Source organism: Pelodiscus sinensis, chromosome 6 (genome assembly GCF_052426305.1).
Source record: "Pelodiscus sinensis isolate ZL-2025 chromosome 6, ASM5242630v1, whole genome shotgun sequence".
Classification (NCBI taxonomy): domain Eukaryota; kingdom Metazoa; phylum Chordata; order Testudines; family Trionychidae; genus Pelodiscus; species Pelodiscus sinensis.
This window is the reverse complement of record NC_143057.1, coordinates 128,736,036-128,763,266: the sequence shown is the minus strand read 5'-3', so window position 1 is coordinate 128,763,266 and position 27,231 is coordinate 128,736,036. Positions and strand designations below refer to the sequence as shown.

The 27,231-nt window shown below is 55.1% G+C and overlaps 1 protein-coding gene across 3 annotated transcripts in view; it reads left to right on the top strand.

Annotated features, from left to right (window-relative positions):
* The window catches only part of CNTFR (ciliary neurotrophic factor receptor), a 400,203-nt gene that overhangs the window by 73,913 nt on the left and 299,059 nt on the right, over positions 1-27,231 (top strand). For all 3 annotated transcript variants that reach the window (XM_089779475.1, XM_075932804.2, XM_089779476.1), the window contains exon 2: positions 491-599. The gene's annotated coding sequence lies outside the window, so the exon portion shown is untranslated. The remainder of the gene's footprint in view (positions 1-490; positions 600-27,231) is intronic.

Here is a 27,231-nt window from a genome sequence, read left to right as displayed (position 1 = left end):
CGCGGTCCCATGAAGTTTGTTTACAGCCCCAGTCTCAGTGCTCGGTGCTGTTATTTCGCTCTAATTTACCCCTCAATGTCCTCTCACAGCCCAGTAAGCAGTGGAAGTGTTAGTAATGCTGCTAGAAAACACTGACCTCCCATGGTCTGGCAAATTCCCTGGTTCGGAACTGGTCAGGTCCCAAGGGTGCCGGACTAGAGAGGTTCGGCCTGTATTTCTTTAAATAAGATCAAAGGCCACATGTGAGCAAATCAACGCCTTCCCCCACCTCCCCGTGCATAAGCACTGAGCTAACGAAAGGAACACGCGTTCTGGGGTGGACCAACAATTGTTTGCCTAGAGGAGATGAGTCCCTGAGCATCAGCTGCCAAGCCTCAGCCAAAGGGTGGTCCCCTCCCAGAGGGGCGAGCGTGGGGGATCCCGCCCTGCAAAAGGGTGGCAGTAAAGTAGACGGGCCCATCTTTGACAGATTTCTCTCTCCTTTCGAAAGGCCAATCCCTGTTCTACGCGCCCACGGTGCAGGGCAGAACGTGGTGGAAAATCCCCGGGAGTTTGATGAGACATCGGGGACAGCCCTGGGAATTCAGACCGGTGGCAAGGTAAGAAGTTGTTTATTCGCCTCGAGCATCACGGCCAGACTCCGGCTCACGCATAGCCTGGATCTCAGCACATCGTTGAGAGTGTCCCCCCCCGTCTCTGGTCCTCTCCTCTGACGCTGACTGTGAAGGAGGCAGGCGCTGGCTCCGTGTTTCCATGGAGCTGTTAGACCCTGCTCCTGCTGTTTGTGTAGTTATTAGTCTCTTGAGAAGAGACCAGCAGCGACAGTGGGTCACATGGAAATGTGTCGGTTGTGGCACACCCGAGGACTGGGGTGCTGCAGAAGGTTCCCTGATGGCACAACGTGAGCTTGATTCTTGGAGATCCTTTGTTCTTAGGCCGAGTACAGTCGGGCCTGGTCAGTGTTTCTTTGGGAGACTCCCCGGGGGAAGCGGAGTTGGGGCGGTCCCGGGGGAAGCGGAGTTGGGGCGGTCCCGGGGGAAGCGGAGTTGATGTGGTGATTAAGAACAGGCAGGTGTGTCTGTCAGTCATAGATTGATTGGAAAACCACAGCTCCTGATTAGGAAAGTTAGAGTCAGACAGGTTTTGCCTTCTGCCCTCTGCCTCCCTGGCACAGCCCTTGTCTCCCTAGACAGAATTTTCTCCTTCTAAGCTTCGCCGTCCAAGGCCGAACTGTTGTGTCACCCTGTACAGAGGTTGTGTGGTGACACAGGGATGTGTCATCCCAGACAAGACAGTGGTAAGATGAGGTCGTCCCAGAGGTATTCAGGGCCTGGTTTGACTCATGCGGGGGGAGTTTGTTTCACTGAGTTTGGCACCCTGCCCGAAGCGGTGAGGTCTTTATGAGCTCTGGGCTGCAGTGTCCAACAAATGTGTCTGTCCCTAGATTGCAAGGCAGGAGGAGGTTCAAACTGGATTTGCCATTGTGTGCACAACACAGTGGAGGCACTGCATTTACACCAGGTCTGCTATCATCAGAGGGGGTTCTCATTTACACTAGCATAGCTCCATGGGAGAGTCACTCCAGATTATACCAGGGTGGCTCACTTCCTGCTGATGGAGTCACTCCAGATTATACCAGGGTGGCTCACTTCCCGCTGGCAGGGTCAGTCTGGATTTACACCAGTGAGGCTACATTGCAGCTGGGGGAGTTACTCTGGATTTACACACCTGTGGCTCCTTTGCTGCCACCAGAGTCACTCCAGATTTACACCAGTGTCACCAAAAGCTGCGTTTGACCCTGGGACTGTATTTCTTCCCATTTGGCCATGTCCAGGCGCCACCATTTCCTCCTCTTTCTGCTGCCTCGTTTTCCCGGCCAGCTGGCTGGGTTGCTGCTGGCTCCTTTTATTTGCGGTACCTCTCCAGTGGAGTATCCCGCTAATAATAGCAATTACCGGCACACATTGGCTACAAGGTACGGGGGTGTAATGGGCTCCAGGGGGACGAAATTAAAGTGATAGAATATGCTAAGATAAATTAGTGTTGTGAAATTAGCCACGGGTCTAGTCAGGGATCTGACAAATGTGTCACAGCTTAGTTACAAGCCCCGAGCTCTGCTCAATTGGATTAGTGGCCCGGAGCAAGGCAAATGGGAACGAGGGAAAAGAGTTTATTAAGGGGCCGCGTGCGCACATGCTAGTGGTTAAATGCTGCTTGGTTCTCTCCTTGGCTGTGCGGAATGAGACAGCAGCAGGAGAGCAACGATCCGCCTCTGCTCCGCTGCTTTCCGCATCTCCCCCACGAAGCAGCGGGGAAGGTCGGGTCTGCGCTGCTTGGTGGTTCTTCCGGCTCTCCAGCTGGGCCCGCCCCTGTGCCCGGAGCAGCCTGATCTGTTTTGATCCCGTCCCTTTTCCAGCGCAGTCGTGCGGTGCCAAAGCACCACGCCAGCCCTGGTTGTGTGGGGCGATCCCCCAAAGGCGGTGTCCTGTCCAGCGCCCAGCTCCGCGTGGGGCACGTTCCGTCTGTGCTGCCTTGTTCGCCTCGGCTGGGGCCCGGAAGCTCCGGGTTGCAGAACCCTGGGGGCTTGCTCTGTTATTTCTCACGGGGATGCCAGCAGTGCAGGGTCAGGCCCCGTGGTGCAAGGTGCCGGGCGGACAGAAAGCAAGAGATGGTCCTTCTCCAAAGAGCTTGCAATCTGAACAAACACAGGACGGCGGGAGGGGAGCCGGCGCATAAGCAAAGGGGCCACAGTGTGATGGGGGCAAATGGCATGTCAGTTCCCCATGTGTTCTGTGGCTTAAATTCTCTCTCTGGGTGATGCCAGCCGGGGATTGGCTAGATGGAAGGCGGGGCACGGGTGAGGGGCGGGTCAAGCAGCCAATCCGCTCAGGGGGCAGAACGTTTAGATTGCAAATGTTGTGAAACGATCTTAGGACATCGGCCGCATCAGTCAGTCCCATCTTGACCTGCCCTGGCTTCCGTTTCTGGCTGGCTCCTCCGAGCTGGGAGTGGGGAGATGCCATGTGGTTCTTCCTGCCCCCAAGAGGGAGCCCTCCTCTCGCTGTTCTGGGTCTGGGGAGCTCTAGGGGGAGGGAGTTTCCAGAGCTTCCCTTCAGTCCACACAGCGCCAGAAGCATTTGAGGGCCAGGACATGGACACGTACTTGTTTCAAGGGCAGCTGGACTTTGATCAAGCGTAAAAATGGGCCGTTTCCATCTCTCTGAGGCTGTGGCACCATGACACTTGGTTGGCTTGTGACATGAGAACATAGGAACGGCCAGACTGGGTCAGACCCGGGATCCTGTCTGCTGACAGCGGCCAATGCCAGGTGCCCCAAAGGGAGGGAACACAACAAGGAATCAGCACGTGATCCCTCCCCTGTCACCCATTCCTAGCCTCTGACAAACTGAGGCAAGGGACATCATCCCTGCCCATCCTCCTACACCAATCTTCCATGAATGTGTCTAGTTCTTTTTTGAACCCTGTTAAAATCTTGGTCCTCCCAACATCCCCTGGCAAGGAGTTCCACAGGTTGACTGGGCACTACTTGAAGAAAAGCTTATTTGTGTTTGTTTCAAACCTGCTACCTATTCATTTCATTTGGTGACCCCTAGTTCTTATGTTAAAGTAAATCCCTTTTCCTTATTCCCTTTCTCCACACTTGTCATGATTTTACAGAGTTCTAGCCTATCCCCCCTCTCTTTGTCGCCTCTTTTTTAAGCTGAAAAGTCCCCGTCTTATTTATCTCTCATCCTATGGGACCCGTTCCAAACCCTTAACCATTTTTGTTGCCTTTTTCTGAACTTTTTCCAAGGCCAAAAGATCTTTTATGAGATGAGGCGACCACATCTGTACGTGGTATTCAAGATGTGGGTGCACCGTGGTTTCATATAGAGGCAATAAGGTATTGTCTGTCTTCTCCTCTATCTCTTTTTTAATGATTCCTAACATCCTGTTTGCTTTTATGGCTGCCGCTGCGCACAGAGTGGATGTTTGCAGAGAACTAGCCACAGTGACTCCAAGATCTCTCTTAGGGAACGAGATGGACTCCGCTGGGGGGAGGAATAAACTCTCCACTGGTGAGGGGTGAATGGCTGGCTGGAGTCTTCAGCAGATTTGTAAATGCAGGCTAATTGCGTGTTTAATGGCAGGCACATTCCATCGGATCCTAAGGGTGGGGGCCGGAGGCCTGGCTTAATAAGGCATGTGATCTGGCCCATAAATATTAAAACATACATATATATATATATATATATATTACTCAGTGCTCCGGGCCGAGGGAGGCTGGCAGAGCGCCGCGGTTGCAAGCCGATAAGGCCCCGTGTAGCTGTCCAAGCCAAACAGCAATCGGCAAGGGAAAGGGGGAGCCGTCGATTCATCTGTCTGGGGATTGTCGGTTTCATTACCTGGAGTGAATGGTGCACGGGGTTGGTCCCAATTACAGATGCTTCCACCTCTCCTGCATCTGTGCCCATGCGGGGAGGAGCTGCTGTCTGACCGGTGACAACAGGTGCCCAGAAGGCGGCCTGCCAGGCTCTGTTGTGAAGTTGGCAGCCTGGCTGGAAGACCAGTTCCTGCGGTCGTCACTCCCTCCCCCCATCCTCCTGTGGCAGCTCAGTCTGCGTTTCGTGGAGCCTGCCAGAGAGCTCCCAGCCCCTGAAGCACTGGGCAGATGTGATGCGTCATGACCGTGAGTGGCCAGTTTAGAAAGGATCTTTATGACCCCGGGGAGTCAGCAGGAATCGCACCTGAGACCAGGTTTCCCTGTAAGCTGAGCACTTGGGCGGCCACCTACGAGAGATTAGCAGAGTGCCCACAGCCTGGAGCATGTGTTTCTCCTGGTGGTGCGCCCCTGCACTTGCCTCGGTGCAATTAACAAGATTTATTCTGCACATGCATGGAAAAATTGGAGGGAACACTGTGGGGAGAACAGAGGACTAAGGGGAATTAACCACTGGACCCATTGACCAGGGTTCCTGAAGGAGTCTCCATCCTTGGCAAATTTGTAAACCAGGTTGGGAATTTTTTTCTGAAAGCTCAGCTCTGGGACTGACGGTGGGGCCGGAGTCTGGCCTGAGCGCTACGGGGGTCAGAGTAGCTGATCACAGTGTTCCCTTCTGGCCTTGGCACCTGTGACTACCCTTGTTGCTGTCACCATGTGTGGCGTAGTGGGGGGTACCTTGCTGGTGGCTATGCTGGGCAGTGGGTTGTGAGTGACCTCCACTGGCTGCTGCACGGCCCAGCAGGGCAGGGGATGAGTCATTATGCAAGGGGGCTTCGAACCTGTCCGACCAGTTATCTCCCAGGGAGCGGAACAATGGGAAGAAGAGGAGTGGGGTGCTGGCTGGGGGCAGAGCTGGAAGTGAGGGAGTTAGGTTTCTGGCTGGTTTCATGGAGGAAGCAGCCTAGGCAACAGGCTGGGATTTAGGGGCCCAGGCTCCCCCATCTCAAGGGGGGCTGAGGCATCCTAGGCCTGCCCTGTAACCGGATTACATCTGTGCTGTGCTGTATCCTGGAGAAGCAATAAACTCCCTCTCTTCTACTGGCAGGTAGAGTCTGTTCGTGCCACTGCGGGGATGCAGGAGACAGGAAAACCCCAACGTGCCGTCACACCATGTCTCACACGGCTGGCCACTCAGGACTTCCCGGCTGTAACAGGCACTCTCTGTGGGTGCTTACGTTACCCTCAGCACCCGAATGCCTCACTGATGTTACGGGTTCTGTCCTTTTTACCCTCTCCTGGGAGCTACAGGATTCTCCCCATTTTACAGGCAGTGAAGTGATCTGTGGGCCTGATTAAATGAAGTGCCCAAGGTCACACGGGAAGTCAGTGGCAGAGCCAAGAACTGAACCTAGGTGCACTAGGTTAACCCACTCACCCCTGGACCTACCTTCCTTGCACCAGCCTTTGAATGGACAAATGAGCCAATGCACAAAGTGTGCCTCTAATTTCTCTCCAGGGTCTTAAACGCGTTTCCCAGCAATCTCCGTGGGGCAGGAGTTGTTCGGTCAAGTCCGCGGGGAGCTGGGTTTCAGACGAGACCAGTGCATGGGACGGGAGACCGAACCCGTGTTTCTGCAGGGACCTGGGGATGCGGGTACAGGATCCAGAGAAGAATCTCTCTCCCCCCTTGCCCTGTCTCGGGGTGGGTCATGCTCTGTGGTTTTCTTTGCCTCAGTGGCACATCCCATGGCCTCACCCCAGACGTGTTTGACGTGCAGCTGCCGTGCTGCTTTGCAGCCGGCGTGCCGCTGTGCGGCTGCGAATGCCAGCCGCTGTCTGTTCCCTCGCCGCCGGCACCTGGGGCAGGCGGAAGATAGGAAGCCTTCGCACGCGGCTGCTTCCGTGGTTAGAGACCAGCTCTGGCAGGTTGGTCGATGGGTTTCGTCTCTGTTGGCGGCATGTGCGTTTTCGTGCCTGGCACTCGTGGTGCGGCTCTGGTCCCCCTCCCCCGAGTTGTGCACCGTTCCGGAGCCCTGGGGAGCGGAGGGGGGCGTGGGAGGAAAGGTAGGGAGACGCTGGTGGCAGTTTCAATGGGTTCGATGGCGTTGCTGATGCAGAATATTCCAAACAGCCTGTGCTCACTGGGTTTGGGTTTTGTCCCTCTCCCGGGAGCTGTTAGCTGCAGCCCGTGTGCCCTGTGGACGAGTGGGCGAGAGTGGAAGCGAAAGCATTCGTCATCTAACCACGGGTGGGCTTTGGCCGGGCTGGGCCCTTTCACCAGTGCACGTACATGCACGGGCCACGTGTCCTCCGCTGGTGGGCGCGGGTGTGGGGCTTTCAGTGTGGACCTCAGAGGAGGGGCAGAACTTTGATATTGGACTCTCAAATTTTGTGCATGTTGGGCATCCGTTGATGCTCTTATCCGGAGATAGTGAGTGAGTGTGTGTGTGTGTGTGTGTGTGTGTGTGTGTGTGTGTGTAAGCATACGTGTGTGTGTGTGCACAAAACAAATTGCAAGTGTGCACACAACCGGGATAGCAGCAGATTGTAATTACACCCACAGCCAGAAGGAGAGCAGCAGAAAGATGCTACATGCCTTTCTCTAAGAGGAGAGCACTGCACTGCTTGGCCTCTCGGTCTGGATCGTCTCCAGCCGAGAGGGCTGTCTGGGCTCCCGGGTGTTTCCTGCGTCCGAGCGCCTCACACAAGCGGTCGCTCTTGTCCAACAGGCGCTAGAGAGATTCCTTGTGTTTCTTCCCGGCATGGAGAGTTTGCACGTTGCCGGGGGAGGGCTGCGAGCTGGAGCCGGGAAGCAACCCGCATGCCTGGGGTGTGCGTCGGTGAGACCTGCCGCCCGACAGAGCCCGTAGTGACTGTGCTGCATCTCCTGATGCCAGCCGGCAGCCTTTGTCCGGTGCAAGTACCCGCCTTCAGCAGGATCCTCATCCTCCCAGGTCTGGAAAGAGACCAGGCACATGCCTGGCTGCTTCTCCAGAGCCAGCATGCTCCTGTGCTGTGGGCCGCAGACAGACAGACAGCCCCCAAACCTCCTGCATCCCAGCCTCCCTCTCCCCTTCGCTCCTTGCCTACGGCCAGGTCTCACTGACTTCCCTCCAGCCCTCCCGTCGGCATGGCGATCGATGGGCCCCACCGCGGCCTTCTGGGCCCGCTCCAGGACCAACCATCCAACCCCAGCTCCCCGGCTGTTCCTCCCCCTGCAGGGGCTGGGGAACGGCAGGTGGCCCCAGGGCAACCGGGAACAGCCCCACGATCCTGCAGCACGGGGGGGGGGTGTTCCCAGAGCCCGGCAAAGGTTTGCAGCACTGCACAGCTCGGTGCGTGGGGCAGAGCCCTTGGCCTCCCAGGAAGGGCAGGGAGGGGGTGTGCCCCTTCCTGCGGCGATTGATGGGGACCCAGCTCCTGCGATTCCCCCAGAGTCTCCGCCCCGGCGAGTGCAAAGACACCTGGAAAGCGGAACGTGAACGTACCGGTGTCGGCCGGAGTAGCTGCCCCGGTAGCTCAGACGTGGGAGCTGCCCCACGTGTGTCAGCGGCGGGCAAACTCCAAGGCTTCCTGCTCTGGGGAGCCCCTGCCAAGGGGACCCGGTGTGGGCGCAGGAGAAGGGTGCGCCGCGTCCCACGCGTCCGGCAGATAAACTGTGGTTGTTGGGATACGTACCGGGGAGAGCCCGTGGGCCAGAGAGGGGACCCTTGCTACTCCCAAGGGGACAGAGTCCCTTCTGCTGTTCCTTGGGCCCCTATGCTGCAACGCCTGCCTCTCCAAGGGGGAGTTGGCCCAGCGGAAGGGGGGTCTGTTTCCTGGTGCTCCAGGGACCCTGGGTTATTTCATCCCTCCCCGGGTTGTGTTTGCTCTGCCGCCCGGTGCAGCAAGGCCGATGAGGACGGAGACCAGAATACCACCAACTTGTTTCTTCGTTAGTAAGAATCTCTTGATTGCTGGCAGGCTCTGTCCGAGGCCCCCCGGTTCCCAGGGAACCCCGGCTCAAACCAGCCACTTGGCCCTCTGTGACGGCACGTTGGGGGTCCCCCGTCTCCTGCACCCCGAAATGGCATGAACAGACTGCACCAGCCGGTGGAATAGAGGAAGTTTATTGCCTCTCCAGGGTACAGCACAGCACAGATGTAGTCTGGTCACAGAGCTGGGCTAGGATGCCTCAGGCCCCCTTGAGATGGGGGAGACTGGACCCCTAAACTCCAGCCCCTTTCCCTAGGCTCTCCTCCATGCTCCCAGACAGCCAGCGACTAACTAACCCTCTTCCAGCCCTGCCCCCCAGCCAGGGCAGCATTCCACCTTCCTTTGTTCCTCTCCATGGGGGGTGTCTGGCCACTGGTTTGCATAGTGACTCATCCTGTTTTGCTGGGTTGTGGTACCCCCGGCAGCCAGTGGGGGTTACCCCAGAGCCAGCAGCTGGGCCCCCACTAGGTCACACCCTCGTTAGGGTCCCTAACGAAGGCGGCGGAGACGCGGCTCTCCTGCGAGGTCACACGCCAGCGGGGCTCTTTCTCTTCCTCGGCGGTGACCCCCACATGAAAAGAGTGTGGCAGCCGTGTGAGGACTGTGGGATCTATGCACTGGAGGGTTACGTGCTGCCGGGAGGCAGTATTTTTTCCCGACGGTGACACTTTATTGCCGCACATTACGAACCAGGCAAGGTGACGAGAGTGACAGCAGGCGCAGCGGGGAAATATAGGAGCCCCCAGACGTGGGACGGAGTCCCCGGGGGAGCAGGGCTTGCGATGGAAATGGAGACAGCGGGGGGGGGGGGGAGGAGAGAAGGGTTGTCGTACTGTGCTGTACAGAAGAGGCCTTGGGAAAGCAGGCGGCCCTGTCTGGTTTCATAGTGGTGCACACGTATCCTGCATATAGATGTGGTTGCCTCATCTCAACAAAGATCTCTTGGCATTGGAAAAGGTTCAGAAAAGGGCAACAGAAATGATTAGGGGGTTGGAACGACTGCCATATGAAGAGAGATTAATAAGACTGGACTTTTCAGCTCAGAAAAGAGGACACTAAGGGGGATATGATAGAGGTCTATAAAATCATCACTGGTGTGGAGAAAGTGAATAAGGAAAAGTTACTTACTTATTCCCACAATATAAGAACTAGGGGGCCACCAAATGAAATGAATAGGCAGCAGGTTTAAAACAAACAAATGGAAGTTTTTCTTCACTCAGCGCACAGTCAACCTGTGGAACTCCTTGCTGGAGGATGTTGTGAAGACCAGAACTAGACACGTTCATGGAGGTTAGCTCCATCAGTGGCTATTACTTGGGATGGGTAGGAATGGTGTCCCTAGTCTCTGTCAGAGGCTGGGAATGGGTGATGGGAGAGAGGTTGTTCCTGTTCTGTTCATTCCCTCCGGGGCACCGGGCACTGGCCACTGTTGGAAGGCTGGACATTGGACGAGATGGACCTTTGGTCTGACCCCTTCTGGCCGTTCTCTTATTCTGATGTATGTCTGTATGCGGGGCGGTGTTTCCAGGAGCACAGAATGACACGGTGGCTCGTGGTTAGAGCATGAGGACTCATGAGTTGCAGGTTCGATTCCTGGCTCCGCCACAGCCTCCCTGGGCTCTCTGCAGGCTGCCAAGAAGGTGCAGTTGGATTGAGAAGTGCTCAGAGGCAAGAGCCGCGGGAGCAGACAGGCAGGCACGGAGCTGTTCTTGGGCAGGCTACCTGAGTTTTTCGATCTCTGGCTTTGGTGTTGTGGTGGCGCTCACGGAGCCTCCGTGCTGGGGCCGTGATGCCGGGTGGTCGGAGCTGTTTGGTTTTCAGCCCAGCTCTTCCCTTGCTTGGCTGAATGCCGGGCACTTCGCCTCGCTCCGTCTCTGGCGCCTCTTGGGTTCTGCACTAGCTGCGGCCGTCGGCCAGCTGTCTCAGCCGCCTGCTGCGTTTTCCCGTGTTTGCACCTCTCCGCAGCCGAGCCGAGGGCGCGAGGCGCGTGTGGGGCTCAGGAGGGAGCCCAGCCACACGGGCAAAAGGGCCTTCGGCAAATGAGATTTCATTTTCCTTCGGAATTTGTCATTTGCCTCACGGTTGTCGAGCCCGACGGCCTCCGCTCTGGGCAGCCAGAGAGCAAATGACAAGAGGGCCTTGGCTAAAACAAGACACCGGCCTGAATCCTCACGCGAGGCAGAACTAGAACGCAAATTGCTTAGTGCGTTGGGTGGGGCAGACCGGCCGCAGAGCTGCCAGTGGCTTGTCTAAAAGGTTCACCCCTAGCCTGGCTGATTTTTAATGCCACAAGACGGTTTGGGCCTAACTGAGTATTTGCTGGTGCGAGTGCACACGCGCGCGCACCAACGCACACGGCGCCAGCTTCGTGAAATGTACAAACCCGAACCCATTGACTCCCACCGGCGCCACGTTGTGTGGAGGCCCTGGAACGGATTTAACGCTGCCTTGGAGTGCTACTTTTACAGGAGCACCAGCTTTTAGGGTCGAACCAGCTTTAAGGGGGGGTTGCCTTGGGTGAGCTATATGGGCCAGGTTTCCTCTGGTGGATTGGTGGGGTGGCCGAGGGGTCTGCGTCTAACTGATGCTTCTGCACCGGGGACAGGGCTGTTCTGGGCCTGTGGAAGTGCCCCCGTTGCTGCTCCTGATGAAACCTGCAGCGAGGAATCTCTCGAGGGCTCCTTGCTGGTGGAAAGACGGGGCGCAGGGTTTCTGTAAGTGGCAGCCCCTTGACTGTGGTCCTGCCCCTTCCCGGGTGGGGGTGGTGCTAGGTGGGAAGGGGGTCAGGGCAGCGTGAACCTAGCCCCGCGTGCCAGGGTGCTGCCGGTCAGCTGATGGGCAGGGCCCTACACCGGTCATGGCCACTTCCCTGACCCTAAGGCAGTGGTCCCCAACCTTTAGAGGCTCCCGGGCGCCCGGGGGTGGGGCCACTCACGTGCCGGGCACTCGGGGGGTGGGGCCACTCACGCGCCGGGCGCCCGGGGGCACGCCAGGGGACAGGGATGCCCTTACACCCGATGCCAGCATGTGCCCCAGGGCCGGGGTTGGGGCCGCCCGAGCGCCTTGCGCCCGGGGCCGAGGCCGCCCAAGCATCTTTTGCCGCGCGCCTGGTGCCGGCACTGGCGCCGCTCGAGCGCTGCACGCCCGCATGTGCTCCGGGGCTAGAGCCGCCCGAGCGCCGCGCCACCCCACCCGGCGCCGGTGCGTGTCATGTGCCTGGGGCCAGCGCCTTCCGTGCGCCGCGCACCGGGGGCGGGCCGGCCCAGGTTGTTGGCGGGCGCGCACAAATGCCCCAGCGGGTGCTATGGCGCCCACGGGCACCGCGTTGGGGACCACTGCCCTAAGGAGCTGCAAACCAACAGCTTCCTCCACTGGAGCAGGCCTTTACACCCATCGGGGCTCGCGGGCTGACTGGCCGTCTGCTTCTGGCCGCGGCTTTGTGTTTCTTGCTAATGGCTGGGTGCCGAGCCGGGCCTGATTGCAGTTTTCCAAAGAGAGGTAAAAAACGGGGCATATTCAGTCTGGAAAAGAGAAGACTGAAGGAGGGCTCTGATAACATATGGGAAGGGTTGTTACACCCAGCTGTTCTCCATGTCACTTGAGGGTAGGTGAAGGACAATCTGGCTTAGTTTGCAGCCAGGGAGATGTAGGTTAGATGCCAGAACAATGTTCTAACGGGAATAAAAAATCTCAGAGGGGTAGCCGGGCTCGTCTGTAACTTTACAAACAACGTTGTTGTTAACTCTGGACTAGGTGACCTACGGAGGTTGTGGGAGCACCATCACGGAGTTTTTTAGGAACAAATTGGACGAACGCTTTGCAGGGACGGTCGGAGGCCCGGATTAGCGACTCCCAACTTTTCCAGACTGTCCCCCGCTGAGGAGTCCTGTGGGCCCCGGAGGTACACCCCACTTCAAAGCTACTTGCTGACACAATCAGACACAGAATTCCCAGAGCGTCACAGCGCACTGCTACAGAACAAGTGCTGGCTTTCTCATTGTGCCCGGGCACTTGGAAAATAAATAGATTGGTCTATAAAACCCGACCTTCCCTTTCAGTGGACGGAGCATTATCAACATGACATTTCAGCCTGTACTGATTTCGCTAGTGCTTTTTACGTCGCCTGCTGCAAAGCGAGGCCAATATCGAGGTGGGTGGCCGCACGCCCTGGAGGAGCGCTGTGTTACCCCCTGGGTACACATACTCCTGGTTGAGACCCACTGAACTAGGCGATCTCTTGAAGTCCCTTTCAGCCCCACACTTCTCTGCTTCCAGAAGCAGGCTCTTTAAAGACTCCCTCGAGGAAACGCTGGGAATCGTTCCCCCAAAGGGACCATTCCCACGACCGGCCATGCCTGAGGCCTCGTCAGAGGCTTTGCGGAGTAGAGAGGAGGCATGCTGAGTCGGGGGCCCAGGAGTCTGGCCCAGTGCGAACAGTGGAGGCGGTCAGGCTAGTTACTGAGAACGTTGTTCGCTCCCGAATCTGAGCAGCGGGGCAGAGGTTTCGCCTGTGCCCCCGGGACAAGCTGTCTCCGGGCTTCCCCAACGGGGAAAGACATGACCCTTCCCGTAGGCCGTTCGCCGTCGCCTAGGGGCCCTTCGCCAATTGATGAATTTGACTTAATTAAATAAATGCTGAGCGAGAAGGGAATTGGCTCCCGTGGATTACCCGGTTCCGCCCAGTTACACCAACGCCGTTAGCAAGCGCTCTCCGTTCAGAGCCTCTGCCAGCCGTCCAGCGGGCTGGTGTAATTTACCGGTCGGGAGCTCATTCCTGGCTGGAAAGAACAGCAGGCTGAGTGGCTAGGGCTGGCGGGGGGTGGCAGTTACCAAGCAGTGGCCTATCTGTCCTGGAAGGGAAAAGGACCCCCATTAGACAGCGTGTCGCCGAGCTCTGCTCTCCACCGCCCTGCCTATGTGCCACCCCCCAGGTGATGGCATTGCATGAGGCCCACCCCCATGTTACCTTTGCTGTGCGGCTGGCATGTGTCTCACCAGCTTCTGCTGCAATGCCTGATGCTGTGCTGTCTCCTGCGTGGCACAGGAGAGATCTCCTATCCCCAGAGCCTCCCACCTCTGCCCGCTCTTGCTCCTGCCACGTGGGGCCGCTTGGCACGGGGGCATCCCCCCATCCTGCCATTATTATCCAGAGAAGGGGGTGAGCTGTGTTGCACGTTCGCACCAGAGGGGTTACGGGAGCAGAGCTCCGTGTGGCTCTCCCCTGCCCTGCTGTGTGCACAGCCGTGTGCACCAGCAGAGTGGGCAAGGTGAGCGTGAAGTGCTACGCCAGTGGGGAGCTGAGCGTGGGTGTCACCGACGTGGCAGCAGTCCAAGGCCACGTGGCGATACCACAGAGCCCCGCTGGGTCAAGGGGGTGAGCGAGCGTCTCCCAGAGGTGCGACGGAGTCCGAACGGGCTGCCTCGGGCATGGCTGAGCCCCCCAGGCTGCGTGGCACAAAGGACGTCCAATCCCGACTTATTCCGTGCTCGTGGGAGGCCGTCCAGCCCTTGTAGCATGGATCCATTTGTCCTGCCTGCAATCCGCGGCGATGGTCCGGCCGCTTCCGCCTCCGGGCATGAAAGCCAATCTCAAGAGTGCGCTGATTCTCTTGGTGCGGGTGGAGGGGTCAGGGAATGCGGAGGAATCGGGGTGCTTGATAGGACTCTACGATACAGCAGCCTCTCCAGGGGCCAGAGGCTACTGGCTCATTCGGTGTCTGTGACGCTCTAATTGAAGGAGCTGGGGAGCAGCTGTTTGGTAACTGTCACGTTGCAAGGGACAGCAGTCTGGCACTCGGATCGGTGTTGTCACAGAACACCAGGAGCAGGTTAATTGGCAGCGAGGGCTCAGCTCTGTCTCTGGGCTCCTAATCCTTGTTTACAACAGCGGGTGAGAAAAGACAATTAGCATGGAAGTGCTTTGCATGTCAGAGCGGAAATGGGATCCTGATGGGCTGTAATTGGAGGCGGGTGGGGCTCCTGCGTGTGAATGGGAGGGTGTTGTGTGTGTGTCTGACTGTAGGAGACAAGGGGAAGCGGGGAGAGACAGAGAGAGAGAGAGGTGTGAATGGAAATGGGAGGAGGTGCACCGGAGGAGGGGGCATGCGACTGCAGGGCTGGGTACGGACTGTGTGTGAGAATATGCCTGCGAGGAGCTTAAAACACAATGAAAGGTCCTGTGGGCACCAAAAAAACTAAGCGAAGTCTATAGAACCGTGAGCAAAACCCACTTCCTCAGAGGAGCTGGAGTAGAAATAACAGAAACCAAGATATATGTCCTTAATGAGGCTAACGAAGGGGGCCGGATGTGTCCCATTCATCACGTCTGATGTGGAGATGCAGGTGTTAATGGCAGGAAAAACTGGCTCTGTCATGCGCCAGCTGGTTAATGTCTTGGTTTAGGCCTAGGGTAGCAGTGTCAGCTCTGTAGATACAGTCCGGTTCGGCAGACTCTCTCGGTAACGGTGTGGTGTGAATGGGTGCACGCCGGCGAACCCGGGAACTGGTGTGTGGTGTGTGCGAGGCGTAAGCATAGCCCCGTGCGACCTGCATTACATTCGTTCCAGAGCAGCCGCACGGCCAAAGATGGGCCAGCTCCGTTTCTATGGGGGAAAACCCTCTCTCCTGGCCTGAGTTTCCGGTGGATGGGTCAGTGCTGGGAAAAGAAGTCAGCAAGCGATCTCCTGGTGGAAAACTAGCTTGAAACTTAACGGCAGCCTAGCGAGGTGGGTGGGTCTCTGTAACCGTTTGCCTTTGAGAGACGAAAGCGCTGAAAGGAGGACGGAGAAGCACCCGGTTCTGAGATTTTAACGCCAGGAAGGGCCGTGGTGACAATCGAATCGGACTCTTTGTGTAGCATAGGCCCTGCTGCAGCCAGCCCATCTCTGCTGGTTGAGCTAGAGCAGGGATTCTAGAAAAAACATCCGATCTTAATGGATGGACTTGAACCTTCCCCCCGAATATCTCTTCTGGGGCTGCTGGGGGTGGTCTCCCATTTTCCTGCAGATGGCCCCTCACGGACGTCTCTCGCTGGGCCTGGCTCTGATCCTAGAAAACCCGGAGCAATCAGAATGAGTTTGAGGTGGTGTAACTGGGGTCAGCATCGACCCTCCCCCCCAATCTCTGATCTTGGGGGGACTTCTGAGGGGCTTGTTCTGCTCCCCTGGGACTAACGACTCTCTCAGACCCCGAGGCAGGAAGATGTGAGCCTCATTTTGGATCCCAAACGTCTTTGATTATCTAGGGCTCTACTCTGCAGCCCCAGGACAGGGATGCCCATGGAAGTCCTGGGGGTCTGTGTGTGAAAAGCTCGGTAGCACACAGTGCGGGAAAGAACAAAGGCCTCCTCTAAAACGAGATAGCGGAAGCTTCAGCAAGGTGGAGACCCGAAGAGCATCCCTCTTGGATTCCAGCCCGCCCGGGACCAAGGAGGGGTCGGGTGTGATGCTGCCTTGTCCATCTGAATCATCGAATCCTAGAGCACTAGAACTGGAAGGGACCTTGAGAGGCCATCAAGTCCAGGCCCCTGCCCTCACGGCAGGACCCAGTAACATTTCGATCATCCCTGACAGGTGTCTGTCCAACCTGCTCTTAAATATCTCCAGAGATGGAGATTCCACAGTCTCCCTGGGCAATTTATTCCCGTGTTTCACCACCCTGACAGGCAGGAAGTTTTTCCTAATGTCCAACCTAAACCTCCCTTGCTGCAGTTTAAGCCCCTTGCTTCTTGTCCTGTCCTCAGAGGCCAAGATGAACAGTTTCCCCCTTCCTCCTTAAAACACCCTTTTAGATACTTGAAAGCTGCTGTCATGTCCCCTCTCAGTCTTCTCCTTTCCAAACTAAACCAGCCCAATTCTTTCAGTCTTCCCTCTTTGCTCATGTTCTCTAGACCCTAATCATTTTTGTTGCTCTTCTCTTGACCTTCTCCAATTTCTCCACATCTTTCCTGATATGTGGTGCCCAGAACTGGACACAATCCTCCAACTGAGGCCTAATCAGTTCATTCTTTTTCGTGTCTTGACAGTCAAAGACAAAGAGACTGCTCCCTTTCCAGTTTACATAGATTTCCATTTAGGCAGGAATCCTTTGTTTCTACATAATCCTCCCTTGCATGGAAAATGATGTGGTGAAAGTATAAGTTGGTTTGGTCACGTGCCTTTCCAGGACCGATCACTGCTCAACTATAAGAGATGGAGCTAGGATGTTTACAGATCGTTAAGTTGATCATCCAGACATAGAGGTGTCTGAGCACTGGAAACACCCGTGTTGGTTTTCATTTTCACATGTAAAACTATAAACCATTCCCTACCTCGTATGTCTGACTTTACGCACAAGCAGTGTTTCGTAAACTGTGTTCTGTGGCACACCGGTGTGCCGCGGAGAACAACATAATTCAAAATGGCTTCCTTTAAAGGGGCAGACAACTTTTTTTTTTTTTTTTTTTTTGGTTAATAACTTTCCCCTGACCCTTCTCCCTCCCCTGGTGTTCCTCAGAAAAAAAAATTGTTTGGTGTTTCTCGGTCTTCAAAAGTTTAAGAAACACTGCACAAGAGTGATACATACACACACCAAGATAAGATCCTGTAGACTGAGACATTAAAATTGAGAGGTTACACAGCGTATTTTGCTGAAGTCATAGCTTAGTAGGCGTCACCGATAAGAATAGTTCTGTCCCTCGTGACTCTACCCTAGTGTTGGCATCTCTCTGGATACCTGCTGCTCAAATGATAATGTGCTAAACCCGCAACATGGCGTTCCTGCCCGTCAGGACCCATCCAAACCCTTCTAAACCAGTTAGCTCCCAGCTCCTCCACAGAGACCTGAGCAGCCAGCCGCTGGGAAGAACAGAGAGGTCATGCCTGGTGAAGCAGATGGGTTCAGATCTGCTGCGGGAGGGTATCACTGATGGTTTCACAGCACTGCCATGCTGAGGAGAGAGCTAGACTCTGAAAGCCGCAAATTCACCAGGGAGAAAAATGGGCTTTTTCCAAACTTTGGGCTTTTTAAAAATTTTCAATCCCTCTCGCTCTCTCTTTTTTAAAATTTAATTTAACAAAGTGACCGCATGAAAACCTCGTTTATTTTTTATCCCTTTAAAATCTATGCAGTTTAAAGTGGCCCTATTAAAATAACTAACCTCTGCCAAGAAACTCCACTCCCGATAAAAAGCATTAAAGATTCAACAAAGAGCAGAGAATTGGGATTGATCCTAACCTTCTAGAACTGGGAGCTGCTTAACCCATTAATCAACCCTGGTTTTCACTTACAGGCTGATGGCCCTCGAGCCGGGACTAAAAGCATGTTAAATATTTATCACCACTGAACATATGTCCACCTCGGCAGAAACGGTCTCTCTCACCCACGACTGCAGCTAGCTTGCTGGTGGCAGATATGGTGGTAGCATGGAAATGCCAACATCGTGCATAATTCTGTCCTCTTCTTGGTCTGGGGTGGGCTAGCGGTCTCTCGGATCTTTGTTGACAAATTCTGGATTTTGGAGTGGCAGCCACTGGAAGTAAATATCACATCACAGCCCATACTCCCTCTCTCTTCCTGCGTAGAAAGAACTAACATAAGAACGGCCAGACGGGGTCAGATCATAGGTCCGTCTAGCCCTGTGTCCTGTCTGCCAACAGCGGCCAATGCCAGGTGCTCCAGAGGGAGTGAAAAGAATAGGGAATCCTCACGTGACCCCTCCTCTGTGTCCCATTCCCAGCTTCTGGCAAACATATGGCATCACTACCTGATGGTGTTTTATGTTTCACGGGAACGTTTTGGGGATGGATCGATTGGTCGTAGGAGATGGAGTTCCAGCATGCATTCCTCCCTAGTAGGGAAGTTAAAATGCAGGTAATCGGGTAACCGTGTATTACAGCATTTTAAGTTGGCTCCCAGCCCTCACTGGCTCCCGCCTCCAGCCCCACTCTGGGGGAACTGGCTGCCACCCCCATGCTGCTGGCTTTGATACAGATACTTTTACATCCCTACCCACTAGTGAGCCCAAATAAGCCCTGTATTCTGCACCATGTTGTCTGCCTGTCACAAGCTTGTCAGAAAAGGGTGTGACAAGAAGGGAGAAAAATTTTTCTCCTGGGCCTCTGAGGACAGGACAAGAAGCAATGGGCTTAAATTGCAGCAAGGGAGGTTTCGGTTGGACAACAGTCAGGGTGGTGAAAGACTAGAATCAATTGCCTAGGGAGGTTGTGGAATCGCCATCTCTGGAGATATTTAAGAGCAGGTTACACACACACCTGTCAGGGATGATCTAGACGGTGCTTGGTCCTGCCGTGAGGGCAGGGGACTGGACTTGATGGCCTCTCGAACTCCCTCCTGTTCTATGATTCTATGAAAATGGGAATGTTTCCGAGAGTCCTTTTCTAAATTGTTGATCCTGTATCAATGTAGGCCTCTGCCGGAGGCCACTGCTCCTGCAAGCCTAGCTGTACAGAGCAGTGAAGGAGAGGGAAATTAGAGCTCATAGAATCAGAACCATAGAGCTGGAAGAGACCTCAGAAGATCATCAAGCCCAGCCCCCTGCTCTTAGGCAGGACCAATCCCATCTAAATCAACCCGGCCAGGGCTTTGTCAAGCCGAGACTTAAACACCTCTAGGGATGGAGACTCCACTACTTCCCTAGGGAACCCATTCCAGTGCTTCACCACCCTCCTAGGGAAATAGTTTTTCCTAATATCCAACCTGGACCTCTCCCACCACAACTTGAGACCATTGCTCCTTGTTCTGCCATCTGTCACTACTGAGAACATCCTCTTTGGAACCTCCCTTCAGGAGGTTGAAGGCTGCTATCAAATCCCCCCTCACTCTTCGCTTCTGCAGACTAAACAGACCCAAGTCCCTCAGCCTCTCCTCGTAGGTCATATGCTCCAGCCCCCTAATCATTTTGGTTGCCCTCCGCTGGACCCTCTCCAATGCGTCCACATCCTTTCTGTAGTGGGGGGCCCAGAACTGGACACAATACTCCAGATGCGGCCTCACCAAAGCCGAATAAAGGGGAATAATGACATCTCTGGATCTGCTGGCAATGCTCCTCTTAATGCACCTAATATGCCATTAGCCTTCTTGGCTACAAGGGCACCCTGTTGACTCATCTCCAGCCTCTCATCCACTGTAACCCCCAGGTCCTTTTCTGCAGAACTACTACTTAACTGGTTGCTCCCCAGCTTGTAACTATGCTTGGGATTCTTCCGTCCCAAGGGCAGGACTCTGCACTTGTCTTTGTTGAACCTCATCAGATTTCTTGTGGCCCAATCCTCCAATTTGTCTAAGTCATTCTGTACCCTATCTCTGCCCTCAAGCGTATCTACCTCTCCCCCTAGCTTAGTGTCATCCGCAAACTTGCTGAGGGTGGAATCCATCCCCTCATCCAGGTCATTAATAAAGATATTGAACAATAAAGAACTCATGCCTGGTGGAGGACCAAATCCAGCTCCCCCACCTGAAACGCTGTGGGTGCAGCGAGTGATACCTTGGCATCTTTCATTTCTAGAAGCAAGTGCTGGATGTCTCTTCAGGGGGCAGGGAATCTCCCACCCCAAATGGCTGTGCGTCTGGCTTTCTTGACCTAGCACTGGTCCAGGAGTGAATTTTGCCAACCCTTGGTCGTGGGTCAGTTTAGTTTGAGGCCAGAGCAGGGCTTTCCTCTTCAACAAGGTCCTGGTCTCTACTGCCTCATCATAGCCCAAGCCAAATCTGTCCTCAGCCTGCCAAAGTGAGTGAACACTTCCACGGGTGTGAACCCGGAGGACTGCCCTGAGGGCAGCTCCTCCAAGTTTACACCAGAGCAAAATGTCTCCGAGGGGGAGCTGTGTTCGTCTGTAACTTTAAAAACAACGAGTAGTCCTGTGGCGCCTTAGAGACTCACAAAAATCTAGAGGAACCTGACCTTTTGTGGGCAAAACCCACTTCCTCAGATGAGCTGGAGTGGAAATAACAGAAAGCAAGAGATCTAGAACAGCAGAAGGATTACCAGAGCAAAATGTAACTCAGTGTTTTACTCCTCTTCCCTGACGGCTCCAGGTTTCGGGCCTTGGGGGCTTAAAGGCCTGATGGAAAAGCAGACAGGCGCAGGATGGTTCCTAGGCGACAAGGCACATGGCATTTATGATGCAGTCGAGAGCTGAGCATGTCGAAATGGGCCGTCGCGGTGTGAGATACCCAATGATGGGGAAAATGTAGACGCGGGTGAGGAATAGATTGCAGAGGGGGGAAGGGAACCAAAAGCAGCCTGGATCTATATGGAGCTGTGTGACCAGCTCCCTACCTTCAGCTGATGCCAGCTTCAGCCCTGGGGAGGTTGGTGGTGTCTGCCAATCTGCTGCGGGGCCAGGCAGGTATGGGTGAGACTCCAACCCATGATCCCAAACTTTGGAGGCTGATGCTTGTTCCATGAAGCCCCTGGGATTCCCCCTCCCCCTTACCTTCCAGCTGATGCCCTCTCCAGCCCTGGCAGGAAAATTCTTAGTGGGAGGAGCAGGTGAAAGCAGGTCCCTCCAGATGTGAAAGCGTGACACACAATGGTCCCGGGACCGCCACAGCTAAAAGCATAAGCGGCTGTAGCTCGGGTGACAGTTCTGGAGCTGATGGCTGGAACAATTAATTTCCTCTGCAGATCAGTGCCCCGGGAGGAGGGGGAGAGGGTCTTCTAACACACACAAAAGCCTGCATCTCTGACGCTCGCGCTAAAGAGCCAAGTCTCTGTAGCTGGGAGCTGTAACAAATTGGAGTGTGCTTGTTTACAGACTTTAAGCTTACAGAGTTCTTTGATGGGTTTATCCTCTTCAACAAGAGAGGGGGATAATTTACGACCAAAGTCCTCCTTGTTAGCATTCGTTCCGTTCATTCCGACCACTCTCCCGAACATGAGGTGTGATTTTTTTTTTTTTGCCTGGGTGAGGATGTGGCCAGGTCAGATGAAAAGCTTGAACAAATGAACTGCCGAATCATTAGTTCGGTTGTTATTTTTTGTTGTTGTTGTTACGCTGCCTCTGCTCTATCCTCGTTCAGTTGCTGATGTGCAAAACCTTGTTAAGGGCTTACAAAACAAAAGGAAAAGTGTTTCATTATCCACATATCAAACTTGTTTTGCTGCTGTCACGCACCAGAAAAGTTAAACACGTCTGATCAAAGGCGCGTAAACAGAGCTTCGGAACAAATGCCCTAAAGCGGTGCCAAAAACACAGCGCTGCCTAAAAGCGAGCCCTTTCCAAACACCCATCATGAACTCCCACATGTGTGGATCTTCTCTCTGCTCAAAGCAGCTGTGCGGGGCCGTGTAATTTCCATTTTTCAAAGAGCTCTGTGTACGCGCTGTCTCGTGCCCAGGGAGACTCGAGGAAGGCAATCAAAGTCCTGCTGTCTAACGAGCGTCAGCGAGGCCCGGGGAGGCGTCTGCCAGCGATCGCACGGTAAATACAGCCCCGGGCCCGCGAGAGGGGTGAGTTTTGGCAGGGGTGTTTCAGCAAATGGGCGGGAGGCTAACGTTTTTGCCACTGCTGCAGCTCGTGTGTGCGTGCACGTGTGTGTTTGTGAGACGACACAACTGGGCAGGGAGTACAGATAATACAGATGGCTGGATATTTCTGGGAATAACAGGGCTGAGATCAGTTCACTGGGATTCACGGAGAAATCTTGGGCCACGTTCCCCCGCTCATGGAATTATAGGGTGGGAAGAGACCTCAGGAGTCATCGAGTCCAACCCCCTGCTAAAAGCCAGGACCCACCCCAGCCAGATGAGCTGCCCTGGTTCCGGGTGTGACCTAGAGAGGGCACTCGTGGCTGTCCTTGACCTAGGGGCTTCTGGAACCCCACCCGGTCTCCAAAACAACATACAGTAGCCTAAAGGTTGCTCTCTCTTGCCCCAACTGCCCGCGGTCCACAGGAGTTCTTTTGGCACATGGGGATCAGCTGCAACCGGTGGTGTGCTGGCCATGCGCCTTTTCCCGTCCCCCTCTCTTGCCCCCTATGCAGTGGGGGGGCTTGGAGGCGCTGCAAGAGACGCCGGATGGGTCTGGGCAAGCTCTCGACCAGGCAGTGTGCCTCTCCTCTGAGTTCCAGCCCTGCGATCCAGGAGCGGACCATGCCGCTTCAGCAGTCGCCCAACCTCAACCATTAAACAAACTCCCCAAATCAGGTGGTTTGCATGGAAAAAAAACCAACTTGTTTTTTTTTTTAAAAAAGTCCATTTTGGGGTCTTCGCATTTGCCTTTGGGTTGAGCGTGCTGGGGGCATTTGGGAGCCATTTTTTCAAGCTTTTCTCCCCGAGGGCTAGGATCTATTTTTGTTCTGAAACGACGACTCCCGGGGCCTTCAGAAGAACACTGACTATCGCCAGTCTCGTGAGCACCGTGCCGGAGATGGCAGCGCAGCTTAGGCCACCAACACACAGAGAGAGGAGTCCGTGTGGAGAGTTTCTGAATGGAGGTTAAGACTGAAAACTCAGTGTGTAAAACAGGGGTTCCCTGTGCCTGCGGGGGCCTTGTTGGCGGGGGCATTCCCATCTTGGCAGGGGTGTTTCCATGGTGACAGGGGCGTTTCCATGGTGGTAGGGAGTGTTTCCATGGCGGTGACGGGGGGCGTTTCCATGGCGGCGATGGGGGGTGTTTCCATGGCAGCAGCAGGGGGTTTCCGTGGCGGCGGGGGTGTTCCCATGAAAGGAGTGTTCCAGTCGTACCTGAAATGAAAGAGGTGCTTGGACATCTAATCAGTTCTTGGGGAAAAGAGTTTGGGGAACCACTGGTCTAAACCTTTGGCAAGGCCTGTGGCTCGTGGATGTGCGACCTGGTCTGGGGGGTGCGAGTGGCAGAAGAAGGCTGTCCACGAATGGTGTCCGGGCCAAACAGCCCTGCACCCCTGCTGTTTCGGCGTGCGTGCTTTGGAAGAACACGGAGAACCTCTCCATCTCGTCTGATCGGGAGGCCGACGCAGCTCGCGGATCGAAGGCTTCCTACCCAGAGCGCCGAATGGCGCTAACGGGGCAGATTCAATGAAACCACCCTCCTGGCTGCCCTGGTACAATCCCGTGTGATGTGCCCAGCAGGAGAGGTTCGGAGATGTGGTCAAAGGGTCACAGTGGCGTCTGCCTTCATCCATCGTCCTTAACGAGACTTGGAGGAATACTGTGCGGGAGCGTCCACTGCCTGTCGCGTGCTTGTGGATCTTCTCTCGGTCCCTCTTTCCCTTCTCCTCCGGGATGTTTTCTGTTTCGAAGGCGTGTGGGGTTTGGTTTTATTTGTGCAAGGCCAAAGTGAGCTTGGTGAGAAGGAGGCGTGCTGTGTGTGCTGCTCTATAGACCAAAGGCGTCTGTTTACCACGGGGTCTGATTTACACGGGCCGTGAATTCCCCCCTGCTGTGTGGGGCGACAGCAGCCTGGCCTGTTTGATCTTCATGCCAGCACAGTTCTTGGCCTTTCTGCTGTGAAGAAGAATAGTTCCTTGCCGACAAATCAGCCACCCTTCTCATGGTATTTCCAGCCCTGGTGACACCCAAAATTGGACACGAGGGCCTGACTTTTCCATGCTGATTTCTAGGTGCGCGTTACCCTCCAGAACTGCATTTGCTCTGAATAATTCGATTGAGTTAAACAAATTACCCAGGTGAGCTGCTGGCTGGCTGGGCAGTTTGCTGCAGTGGTGAGATGAGTAGGGCACGCTGGAGCCAATCTTGGGATACACAGAGGAATTCATACTCTGGGGATGTGGTGTGGGCACCTCTCTCTCACGTGAAGAGCACTTGAAAAGGGGAAGCTGTCAGGTCAAATGGAGCCCGTCACTTTGGTTGTTTGACAAGCTTCTTCAAAACCTAGTGTCACGTCCGGGTGGGTGACGGTTCCCTCTCTGCACAAGTCATAAGAACATAAGAACATAAGAACGGCCGTACTGGGTCAGACCAAAGGTCCATCTAGCCTAGTAGCCTGTCTGCCGACAGTGGCCAGCACCAGGTGCCCCAGAGAGGGTGGACCGAAGACAATGATCAAGCGATTTGTCTCGTGCCATCCCTCTCCAGCCTCTGACAAACAGAGGCCAAGGACACCATTTTATCCCCTGGCTAATAGCCTTTTATGGACCTAACCTCCATGAAATTATCTAGCTTCTCTTTAAACTCTGTTATAGTCCTAGCCTTCACAGCCTCCTCTGGCAAGGAGTTCCACAGGTTGACAACACGCTGTGTGAAGAAGAACTTCCTTTTATTAGTTTTAAACCTGCTACCCATTAATTTCATTTGATGTCCTCTAGTTCTTCTATTATGGGAACTAATAAATAACTTTTCTTTATCAGCCCTCTCCACACCACTCATGATTTTATAGACCTCTATCATATCCCCCCTCAGTCTCCTCTTTTCTAAACTGAAAAGTCCCAGTCGCTTTAACCTCTCCTCATATGGGACCCGTTCCAAACCCCTAATCATTTTAGTTGCCCTTTTCTGAACCCTTTCCAAGGCCAAAATATCTTTTTTGAGGTGAGGAGACCACATCTGTACACAGTATTCAAGATGTGGGCGTACCATAGTTTTATACAGGGGCAGTAAGATGTTCTGGGTCTTGTTTTCTATCCCTTTCCTAATAATTCCTAGTATCCTATTTGCCTTTTTGACTGCCACTGCACACTGTGTGGAAGTTTTCAGAGAACTGTCCACGATAACTCCAAGATCTCTTTCCTGATTTGTCGTAGCCAAATTAGCCCCCATCATACTGTACGTATAGTTGGGGTTATTTTTCCCGATGTGCATTACTTTACACTTATCCACATTAAATTTCATTTGCCATTTTGTTGCCCAATCACTCAGTTTGGTGAGATCTTCTTGGAGTCCCTCACAGTCTGCTTCTGTCTTGACTATCCTAAACAGTTTGGTATCATCTGCAAACGTTACTACGTCACTGCTTACCCCTTTCTCCAGATCATTTATGAATAAGTTGAAAAGGATTGGTCCCAGGACTGACCCTTGGGGGACACCACTAGTTACCCCTCTCCAATCTGAAAATTTACCATTTATTCCTACCCTTTGTTTCCTGTCTTTTAGCCAGTTCTCAATCCAAGAAAGGACCTTCCCTCTTATCCCATGGCCATGTAATTTACACAAGAGCCTTTGGTGAGGGTGTGACGGCGCGTTGGGGGTTCCCCGTCTCCTGCACCCCGAAATGGCACAAACAGACTTCACCAGCCGGTGGAATAGAGGAAGTTTATTGCCTCTCCAGGATACAGCCCAGCACAGATGGAATCTGGTCACAGAGCTGGGCTAGGATGCCTCAGGCCCCCTTGAGATGGGGGAGACTGGGCCCCTAAACTCCAGCCCCTTCCCCTAGGCTCTCCTCCATGCTCTCCCACAGTAACTAACTAAATTCCCTTGCAGCCCTGCCCCCCAGTCAGGGCAGCATTCCACCTTCCTTTGTTCCTCTCCATGAGGGGTGTCTGGCCACTGGTTCAACAAGTTTGGCATTCCCTCTGCCTAGCGAGGTTTTCCCTGCTGGGTCTTGCTCCAGACAGCAGGGGTCACCACAGCCCAGCAAGTACCCCCACTACATCACAGTTCTCCCCCCTCCGAGAGCGAACTGAGCAGGGTCACTCTGCTCGTGACCTAGGGAAGTTTGGGTCCTCTGCGTGGGAACCCGCCCCGGGGACATGGGTGCTCCCCTTGACTCAGGCCGGCCGTGGCAAGGCCCCACATGAGCTGGCTTCCCTCTGTCCACTCGCCGCCCCGCTCCAGGGCGACTGGCACAGGCCTGTCCTCGGGGGTCACACCCACCCTTCCGCTGGCCTTGATCTCTGGCCAGGGTCTCTCGGGCCGGGGCCATGAGCCCAGTGAGCCTTCTCTGGACAACCAGGGCGGCTTCCACCCCCGAAGCTCCATCCAGGGAGGTCTTCCCCTCCCATAACTCTCTCAGCAAGCCCAGAGGGTCTATCTGGGGTAGAGACCCCCAAGCCGCTTTCCTCCTGTCTTGGGCCTTCCCGCCCCTCTGGCAGGAGTCACAGGACCGTTAGTACCGCTGCACGGCTGTAAAGATTCCCGGCCAATAGAAGTGCTGGAGCAGCTTCAGCCGGGTGCTCCGGATCCCCCGGTGGCCCCCAACGGGGACATCGTGGGCCAAATACAGCAGCTTGAGGCGATACTTTCGGGGGACGACCAGCTGCCGCTGGACCCCCCATGCCCTCGCCTTCCTGGGGGGGAGCCACTCACGGAACAGGAGCCCACGCTCCCGCAGGAATCTCTCCTGGCCACCTCTCCCCCGGGGCTGAGCTGCATGGAGGCCAGCCTGGTCCCTCAGCCTCTGCAAGGAGGGGTCTGCCTGCACCTCAGCCTGGAATTCAGCTGCTGAGGCAGGGATCGGGACCTGTCCCCCACCTCTGCCTAGGTCCGGAGTCCCAGCCTGGCTGGACCCCGTGTCCACTGGGTTGGGACCCTGAGGACGCTGCCAGGAGTCCTTCCCTGGACCCACGTTGTCAGCCCCCCGCTGGCTCTGGCTCCGGGTAGTGACTAGAGCCCGCTGGGATTCATGGGGCCACTCCTCTAGGTCATTCCCCATCAGCACCTCGGTGGGCAAGTGCGGGTGCACCCCCACTTCCTTGAGGCCCTCCTTGGCCCCCCATTTCAGATGCACCCTGGCTACAGGCACCTTAAACGGGGACCCGTCTATGCCCTTCAGGGTCAGCTGCGCGTGGGGTAGTATCTGCTCCGGGGCCACTATGTCGGATCGGGCCAGAGTCATCTCCGCCCCCGTGTCCCAGAAGCCCGTCACCTTCCTACCATCCACCTCCAGGGGTATGAGGCACTCGCTCCGCAGGGGCCGTCCTGCCCCCACCCG